Source organism: Papaver somniferum, chromosome 7 (genome assembly GCF_003573695.1).
Source record: "Papaver somniferum cultivar HN1 chromosome 7, ASM357369v1, whole genome shotgun sequence".
NCBI classification, from domain to species: domain Eukaryota; kingdom Viridiplantae; phylum Streptophyta; class Magnoliopsida; order Ranunculales; family Papaveraceae; genus Papaver; species Papaver somniferum.
The window spans coordinates 83,331,869-83,341,364 of NC_039364.1; positions in this window are offsets into that span (position 1 = coordinate 83,331,869).

Below are 9,496 nucleotides of genomic sequence, written 5' to 3' on the forward strand. Positions count from 1 at the left end.
GAAAGAGTATCAGGATATCTTTGCTTGGACATACGAAGAAATGCCTGGTCTAGACGACAAATTAGTCACTCATCATCTGCACATCACTCTCGTCTCCAAAGTTGTAAAACAACCGCCTAGGCAGTTCAGACACGAAGTCGAGGAGCAAATCAAAGTCGAGATTCAGAAACTACTGGAAGCAGGATTCATCAAACCCATTCAACACCCAACATGGCTAGCAAACGTTGTCCCAGTCAAGAAGAAAAAATGGTCAAATCAGATATTGCGTTGATTTCAGGAATCTGAATAAATGTTGCCCGAAGGATGATTTTCCCTTACCCAACATTGATATGCTCGCCGATGCAACCAGCGTTCATGGTATGTTCTCATTCATGGATGGTTACAGCGGATACAATCAGATCAAGATGTATGAGCATGATGCCAACAAGACTACATTCCGTATACCAATTGGAATTTTTACTACATTGTGATTCCCTTTGTATTAAAGAACGCAGTTGCTACCTATCAACGAGCTATGACTGCAATATTCCATGATATGATGCATAAACAAGTAGAAGACTATGTTGACGATGTGGTGGTGAAGTCGAAAACTCGAGCATCTCACCTAGAAGTCCTGAAACAAGTTTTCGAAAGATGCAGAGAATACAAGTTAAAGATGAATCCTCTGATGTGCGCTTTTGGTGTCTCCTCTGGAAAATTCTTAGGTTTCCAAGTCACGGCGGAAGGAATCAAAGTTGACCCAGACAAGATGAAAGCTATTACCACCATGCCTCCTCCACGCACCGTGAAAGAGCTTCAGAGATTTATGGGCAAGGTAAATTACATTCGACGCTTCATTCCTGAGTTAGCTTAACTCATTGCTTCATTTACTCCTTTACTGAAGAAAGGAGCAAGTTTCACATGGAAAACTATTCAACAAGATTCCTTCGAAAAATACAACAAATATTATTATCACCTGCTGTCATGAAATTTCGAGTGCAAGGGCGACCATTAATACTCTACACATCCTCCAGTGATGTTGTTGTTGGAGATCTTCTTGCTCAAGAAGATGAAGAAGGCATTCGAACATCCGATCTACTACTTCAATCGTACAATGAGAGATGCTGAACTAGATACCCAAAAGCTGAAAGAGCATGCTTGGCATTGGCTCATGCAATCCATAAATTCAGATACAAAGCCGACCCTATAAATTTCTTACTATCAAAACCAGCCTTGATAGGGAGACCAGCGAAGTGGATACTTCAGATGTTAGAGTTTTACATAGCATGTGTACCTCCCAAAGCAATCAAAGGCCAAGCAGTTGCAGAATTTCTCACCTCCTTTCCAGGGGAAGACGTCATAATATTACATGAATATGTACCCTGCGGATTTCCAGAGATTTCAGTTGTCAAAGAAGAAACATGGATTTTATACTTTGATGGATCCGCCACCCCTAGCAACGACACTGGAGGAGCGGGCGTGGTGCTAGTATCTTCTTCTGGCGAAGTCTTCTCACACTCATTCAAGTTCGATTTCTACTGTACCAACAATTCAGCAGAATATGAAGCTTTCCTACTAGGATTGTCTTTGTCCAAGCAAGCAGGAGAAATGCACCTTGAGATAATGGGAGATTCAAAGCTACTTCAACCAAATGAATGGAGTGTACTCTCTCAAAGAAATAACGCTTGCTCCATTCAGAGCCGAAGCACAACGGCTACTGACTCATTTTGCTGATGCAATGATCGTCCATACCGGTCGAACCAAAAACAGGCATGCTGAATGCCTAGCAACTCTTACCTCCAAGCTGCAATTTGAAGGAGCAGAGAAAGCTATCAAGGTGCTGAGGCGTGCTGTGTCGTATACCTGGCTCACTCAAGTTGAAGACGTTCAAGCGAACGACTGGAGAGCACCTATCATTCATGAATTGAGTAGTTTTCTTTCAGAAGGGAAAGTTAGCCTCAAGGAATTAAAGAATTACTTCTTGCTTCATGGAGCATTGTACTATCGAAATCCTGATGGGTCTTTATCACGATGCCTTGGAGACGAAGAAGCGAACGAGAAACTCAAACGCATACATGAGGAAATATGCGGACATACATTAGTGGTTACAGTCTACAGAAGGCTTCAAAGGCTCGGATATTACTGGCCTTCCATGGAGACTCAATCAAGAATTTTGCAAGGATCTTATCTAAATTTTCAGACGCATCCTCATCATTTAGAGGTTTTGACAATCCATCACACTGGGGACTGGAAGGAACCCTACATCAAGTACCTTCGGGACAATGACTTGTCGTTGGAAAAGAAAGAAGCAATCAAACTCACTCAGAGATCTAGAATATTTATCTTTCTTGATGGAATCCTATACCGCAAAAGCTTCGGAGGAAACTTGTTGAGATGCTTAGCTAAGCATGAAATTCCAACAATTTTAAAAGAAATGCACGAAGGAGAGCATCAAGGAAAGAGAAAATTATTTCTCCAAATTCCTGAGAAATATTATTGTCCGACCATGGAAGACGATGCAGCTGCGCATGCACGTTCAGGAATGTCATCAATGCCAAATATATGGTAATCTCATTCACACTCCTTGTCTCCCATTAAACTCTAACAGTCCATGGCCTTTCTATAGCTGGGGACTGGATATCATCGCAAAATCAATCCAGCATCTTCGAAGCAGCATGAATACATCATCACAACAACTGAGTATTTTACCAAATGGGTTGAAGTTATTCCTCTTCGAAGCACCATCAGAATCACAATTGCAGCCTTCATCAAAGAATACATCATATGTAGATTCGGTGTTCCTAAACACATCATCACGGATAATGGAACTCCTTTTTCCAACAAACATGCGAAGGAATTGCTCTAAGAATACGAATCAAACCAGTTTTCTCTACACCGTACTATCCCCAAGGAAATGGACAAGCAGAGAGCACCAACAAAATGTTGATCTTAATTCTCAGTCGAAGAATTCATGATAATTCTCGAACGTGGAACGAACAATTTCCTATGGATTTATGGGCCTATCGAACAGCACCAAGAAGCTCGATAGGAACTTCACCATACTCCCTCGTCTATGGAGACGACGCCATACTCCCAGCAAAAATCAAAATTCCTTCAACAAGGATTGCAACAGTCAGTTAAGTACAATGGGACGAAGCCGAGGTGTCTAATTCGAGAATTGTTGAACTGGACATGCTCGAATCAAGAAGGGCTAAAGTGGAGAAATATGTGGAAGCCTACAAACAAAGGATCTCCAGAGCCTACAACAAAATTGTAAGACCCCGAACATTCCAATTAGGAGATTTGGTATTAAAAACAGCAAAAAACATTCAACAAGACATGTCTGCTCCCAAGTTCTCTCCGAAATGGGAAGGGCCATATGTAGTCATCAAGGATGTATCCAGTGGTTATTACAAGATCTTGGCTATTGATGGAGGAATAGAAGGAAATATAATTAACGGCAAATGGCTCAAAGCATATTACGCCTGATCAACATAAAACAATTACCTTTTCATCATTCAAGCATATTTTAATGTAATTTTATGTTCCTCCAAAGAGCGCGCAAAATGCTCATTTTTTCATTAAACATTTCATCAAATGAACAAAATTCTATCACATCATGATCAATTATTCTACCTTACTTAAAAGATAAGCCTAAGCCTACTCAAAACAACAATCATAAATGCTCATATAGAGAACACCATCCAATAACAGATAATTCTTACTAGACATAATGTTCAACTACGTCTGGAAGTTTTCAGTTCTCACTCTCAGAGCCTCAATCTCCTTGTCGACCCTTATTGAATCCAGAGCTAACGCTCTTTCCTCAGCCATGATCGCAGTTGAAGAGGAGATCATATTAGCAACAATGGCAGCCCTGTCAATCTTTATGATCTCAAGACGACGACGAAGCCTGCCCACGTTGAATTTCAAGAGATCACAATTCGAGATCATGTCATTCCACCTATAAAGCTCTTTGTTTTTGACATCCTGCAAATTCTTCTTGTTCATTTCATCGATAATGGGTGAAAAAGTGGGGGTACAACAACCACACCCAATATTTCACTTAGCAATCTGTATGGACAAACTCCAATATACTTTCTAGAGAATCAACAAGACAGACAGACTCAATATATATAAAAAGTATATTAAAAAGTTTATATCTCAATCTATCGATTTGATCTTTACTCAAGAAAATAGAAATCTGCGAGTCTTTATCAAAGAGAGATAACTTGGATGGTACCAAAGACCAATATCCAAGTGTCAATCAATTTAAATCAACAACCAAAAGGTCGGATATTCTAATTGATTGAACAACGCACAACCTGTGATATTTCAATTATATAACAAAATATAATGCGGAAAAGAAATAACACAGACACCAGAATTTTGTTAACGAGGAAACCGCAAATGGAGAAAAACCCCGGGACCTAGTCCAGATTGAACACACACTTTATTAAGCCGCTACAGACACTAGACAACTCCAAATTAACTTCGGTGTAGACTGTAGTTGAACCCCAATCAATATCACACTGATCCAAGGTACAGTTATGCTCCTATGCCTCTGATCCCAGCAGGATGCTACGTACTTGATTCCCTTAGTTGATCTCACCCACAACTAAGAGTTGCCACGACCCAAAGTCGAAGACTTTAATAAACAAATATGTATCACACAGAAAAGTCTACGATAATAGATAAATCCGTCTCCCACGAATATACCTATGAGTTTTGTTCCGTCTTTTGATAAATCAAGGTGAATAGGAACCAATCAATAAACCGGTCTTATATTCCCGAAGAACGGCCTAGTATTATTGATCACCTCACAATAATCTTAATCGACGCAGCGAAAAAATATATTGTGGAATCACAAACGATGAGACGAAGTGTTTGTGATTACTTTTCTATCTTGCCTATCAGCGATATAAAATCTCGAGCCAATTATTACAATCGTACTCGTAACGATAGAAGATGCAAGATCAGATCAACAACTACAAGAAAAGTATTATCAGTCTGGCTTCACAATCCCAATGAAGTCTTTAAGTCGTTAACCTGGTTTAGAAGAAGAAACCAAAGGTTAAAGGAGAATCGACTCTAGTTATGCAACTAGTATCACACGTAAGGTGTGGGGGTTAGGTTTCCCAGTTGCTAGAGTTCTCCCTTATATATTTTTCAAATCAGGGTTTACAATCAATGTTAGCTTGGTAACAAATCATTCAATTGTTGGATCGAAAACTTAGCTTGTTACACACAAATGAAATGTCCAATTTTGGGTTTACGAACCTTTCCCAAACATTAACATTTGTTGGTTCAACAATAATTAACCAAATGGTTAGCCATATGATTACTTTCATATCAACCATATTCTTCTTCACCATAACTAGTTCAAATGACTCAAATGAACTAGTTATAGAGTTGGTCAATTGCTTAGATCTTATGTAACTACACAAGACACAATCGAAGCAAAAACGGTTTGATTCACTCGAATCGATTCATGAACTTTATAGCCACGGTTTGAAAAAGCATTCCTTAGTTCAAATAAACATGAGTTCAAGAACAACCGGTTTTAGATATAACCTGCTCAAGTTCGCGGACTTAAGCTCATGGAAGGAGTTCACAAACTCAAGCAGAAATTCTCGGGTTGAGAACTTCCGCCAGTTCGCGGACTTGGCTCACGCCACTTCCATTTCTCTTGATCAACAAAGTTCGCAAACTTTGGTTCAAAGAATAAGGACTTATACATATATGTGTTTCCACAACAATGCTTATATCCTACCAATGGTTATGTAATCTAAACTCTCATTTCAATCATTGAAACATTCTCAGAGGAAGAATATAGCCGTTATTCACATACCATTTTTCGTCAGAACGATTTTCAAAGTGATTGAAACATAGCATGACTTTCGTCACTAGGTAAAGATGGATTCGGCTAAAGCGAAAGCTTGCCAACATATATTTCGAGAAATAGATAGGCGAGATAAACTCGGCTCGAAATAGCAAATGTGCATAATGAAAATCTATATATCAAAACGACTTTTGTCTCAAGATTAGGAGATAGAATAGATAGACTTTTGAGTGACAGATAAGTTCAAGTCTCCACATTCCTTTTAGTCGATGAAGATCTACCAGTTCCTTGAGTAGTCCTTCGTCTTGTATGATGATTGCCATGGAGTTCTTGAGATCAACTATACTTTCTATCCTAGTCCGAGACCTTTAGCTATGTAGGCTAGAAATCAAGACTTATAGTTTTGATCACTAACATTGACAAACATGCTTGAGATAGCAACGTATGCGAGTTCGACCGATCAATGCTCTAACAATGGGTAACGATCCAGCAACTGTGGTTAAGAGATTTGGCAGAAAACCTCTTCATACTTCTGTGGTGGCGATATGCTCGTACTTCCACCAGATTTTGGTGTACATCGATGCATAACATTTGGGAACAATGAAGCCGCATATGAGCTGATTATCTGGACAAGAATTTTCCATGGGGATGTCAAATGGAAGGCTGGATGTGGGATACTCCAAAACTCCAAGATCGGCATTTACAGAGTTGATTGAATCATCGCCAGCACGATCGTCATCATCAGCTACGGACTTTCCATTTCTTTTCTTTCCCGCTTCGACAACATGAATATCAACCTACAACAATAAACCATTCAAGCTCAACGGAGATTTGGATAAACGTTCATTTTATCAAACTCACAGATGTTCCAGCATCCGCACGAGCAGTTTGGAAACGAGCAGGGATCTTAACAGTTCGTTTGGGTCTTAAGTTATACGGAGAGGAAGAGGAAAGTCGGTCACCTTGATTCGTCTGCAACAAATATTTTTTCTTTAATCAGTCATTAGTTACACAAAGGGGGGGGGGGGGGGGTGGAGAAGAGTACTCTGTTACCAAGTTGGGTGCTTCACTTCCGCGCCCTGATGGAGATGCGCTTCGAGAAGATGAGCTACTGTCAAACATATTGTCGTGAGGTATGATGATAATTAAAATTCTTTCTTTACGATGAAACTCAAGAATGGAAGAGGATGTTTTTGTAATTTGTAAACCCTAAGTCTTGAAGATATACAAAGACACGGTGGATACTTATCTTCTACAAATGGTTAAATTAGTTGCGAGTTTTGCTGAAACCCTCAATTCCAAGGGAGATTGATATTGGTGACGTAGAGGAAAGTAGTATACTGGGGAATGTCAATGAAGCTGAATACGGTCAGAGGTCAACACCGTAGTTTGGGATTGATCGTTAATGTATCACACATTTTCCCAACTTATGTGTTGCACGGTCTAGCACTTTCTGCAGACGAAGTCCACTAAATGGAACTATTGAGTGCAACACATGGACATTTGTTCATTTAGTTCAATCGACGACACAATATAAAAAAACCAAATACATAATAAAAGGTTTTTCAAAAATCTTAATTTAATGTATATAAAATGCTCAAATGATCGGTGATATATCTACTACGAAGACTAAAAAGACGTTTAAACGTTCAAGAAGATTGCAAGTAAGACTAATCATCAGATTCGTCATCTTCATGATCATCGTCCTCCATGGAATCCTCTTCAAGCTCTTCCTCGGAGTCATTGTCAAAATTTTCACTGGGGACTTCTTCCAACTGATCCTCAGGATCTCCATACATTGCATCTAAATATTCATCTTCTTCGTATTCGGCTCGAAAATCAGCCTAAGCCAATCTCTTAGTTTCCCTACCGGGTGGATATGGACTAATTATACGTTCATTAGGCTTCCATATGGATTCAACTTCCTCAGCGTCTGAGTCTGAAGCTACACCGTCAACACGAGATCAAATTTCGTCCTCAACTGCTAGATTTTTTTGCTGAAGTCCGCGCCGTTTTTGATAAGCTGCAAGCTTTTCATCTTCGGCTTCTCTCTTTAAAAACCTATCACGGCAACTTTCAGATGATCCAGGGACATACCGTCTATCAACTTTCCAGCCCTTTTTAGAGACTGAGCTACCTCGGCGCGTGCATCTGCAGAGCTTTTCATCTCTGGCTTGGACGTGTCGGAATATTCCTCAGAGGAACTTGAAGAATGATCACTGGAGGTCACCATTATCTGTTGCGGAAAATGTGGAGTCAAGACACATCGATAACAACACGCATCAAAAATGGTAACTCTTAACTGTTTACGATTCCACTAACAATAGTGATTGTGATACAAGAGTTAACACTTCAAAACTTGCTCGTTTCTTTGAACCTGCAAAAATGAGCAAAATTTTGATATTTGAAAACTTGATTTTTCATAAAATCATGAACATAATTTTCACTGAGTTATAAAGAAGAAAAAAAACTCACGCCAAGGCAATATTTCATCATAAATAATTGTCTACTTTTAATGATGACTCAAAATCAATTTTTGATTTTCAACAAAAATAATATATATATATATATATATATATATATATATATATATATATATGTGTGTGTGTGTGTGTGCATATAAAACGTGAATTACTCACGTAATTTAAAAAAAAATTGACGTGAGCAAAACTCACGCAAATAAAAAAAAATCGTGATTTCACGGTTTTGTCAAAAAAAAAAAAAAATTCCGTCGTACGATCGTCCGTCTTTGAAACGAGGGTTTATTCCGATTTTGTGAAAAACTCACACTTTCAAGATAAAATTTTGGTTTTCAACAAATCTCATAAACAAAATTTTATCACTAGACATAGGTCTACAACAAAAAAGAAATCTCTCTTAGGTCAGGGATTATTGTTCGTTTCTTAAACTAACGAACGAACGAACGTCCGTTCCTAAAACAAGGGTTTTCTGTAAAACTCACGTCCACATATATGTATTTACATATAAAATTTTATTTTAACATGAACAACTCCTGAACGAATTACAAGCTTCTGAAAAAAATAAATAAAAAAAATTCACGTATCTGGCCGGAATTTGGCCGGACGGCGGTGGCTCCGGCAAGATTTCTCGCTGCTCTCCTCGACTGCTCGGACATGAAGGATAAGGGGGTGGTCGGTTGTGGAAAAAAAAAGGTGCTCCTTCCTTATTATATCAAATTTTATTTCCAAAACTTAATTCCACAAGGATTTCCTTTCTTGGGCCCGGACCTGTGAATCCTAAATCGACCAAGGTTATACATCACGCCACCAAAATCAGCAGAGCCGCACCCATTTACGCATGCTCTATCACGTGGGATCTTCTTTCAAGTCGTGGCTCACTCGTACACGACATTTGAGAAAATCGAAAATCCGGTAATATTCTTTCTTACGATTAAGTTTAAATTACTTATTTCGTCGTAGCTAGAAAAATCACCATCCGGTGCTTGATAGACGCATTTATGTGTCTAATATATCTCATTTGTATATTCTGTTAGTGCCCGTTTGTGTACTTATTATGGTGTTTTATTTATTTATAGGTGTTTTTGGAAAAATAAGGTTTTGCGGCGAAATTGGTTAGAAATGCGGCGTATGGAGCTCCGTTGACGGTATACCGGAAGCGCCCCAGAAGTGTGCCGGAAGTACCCCGGAAATGTCC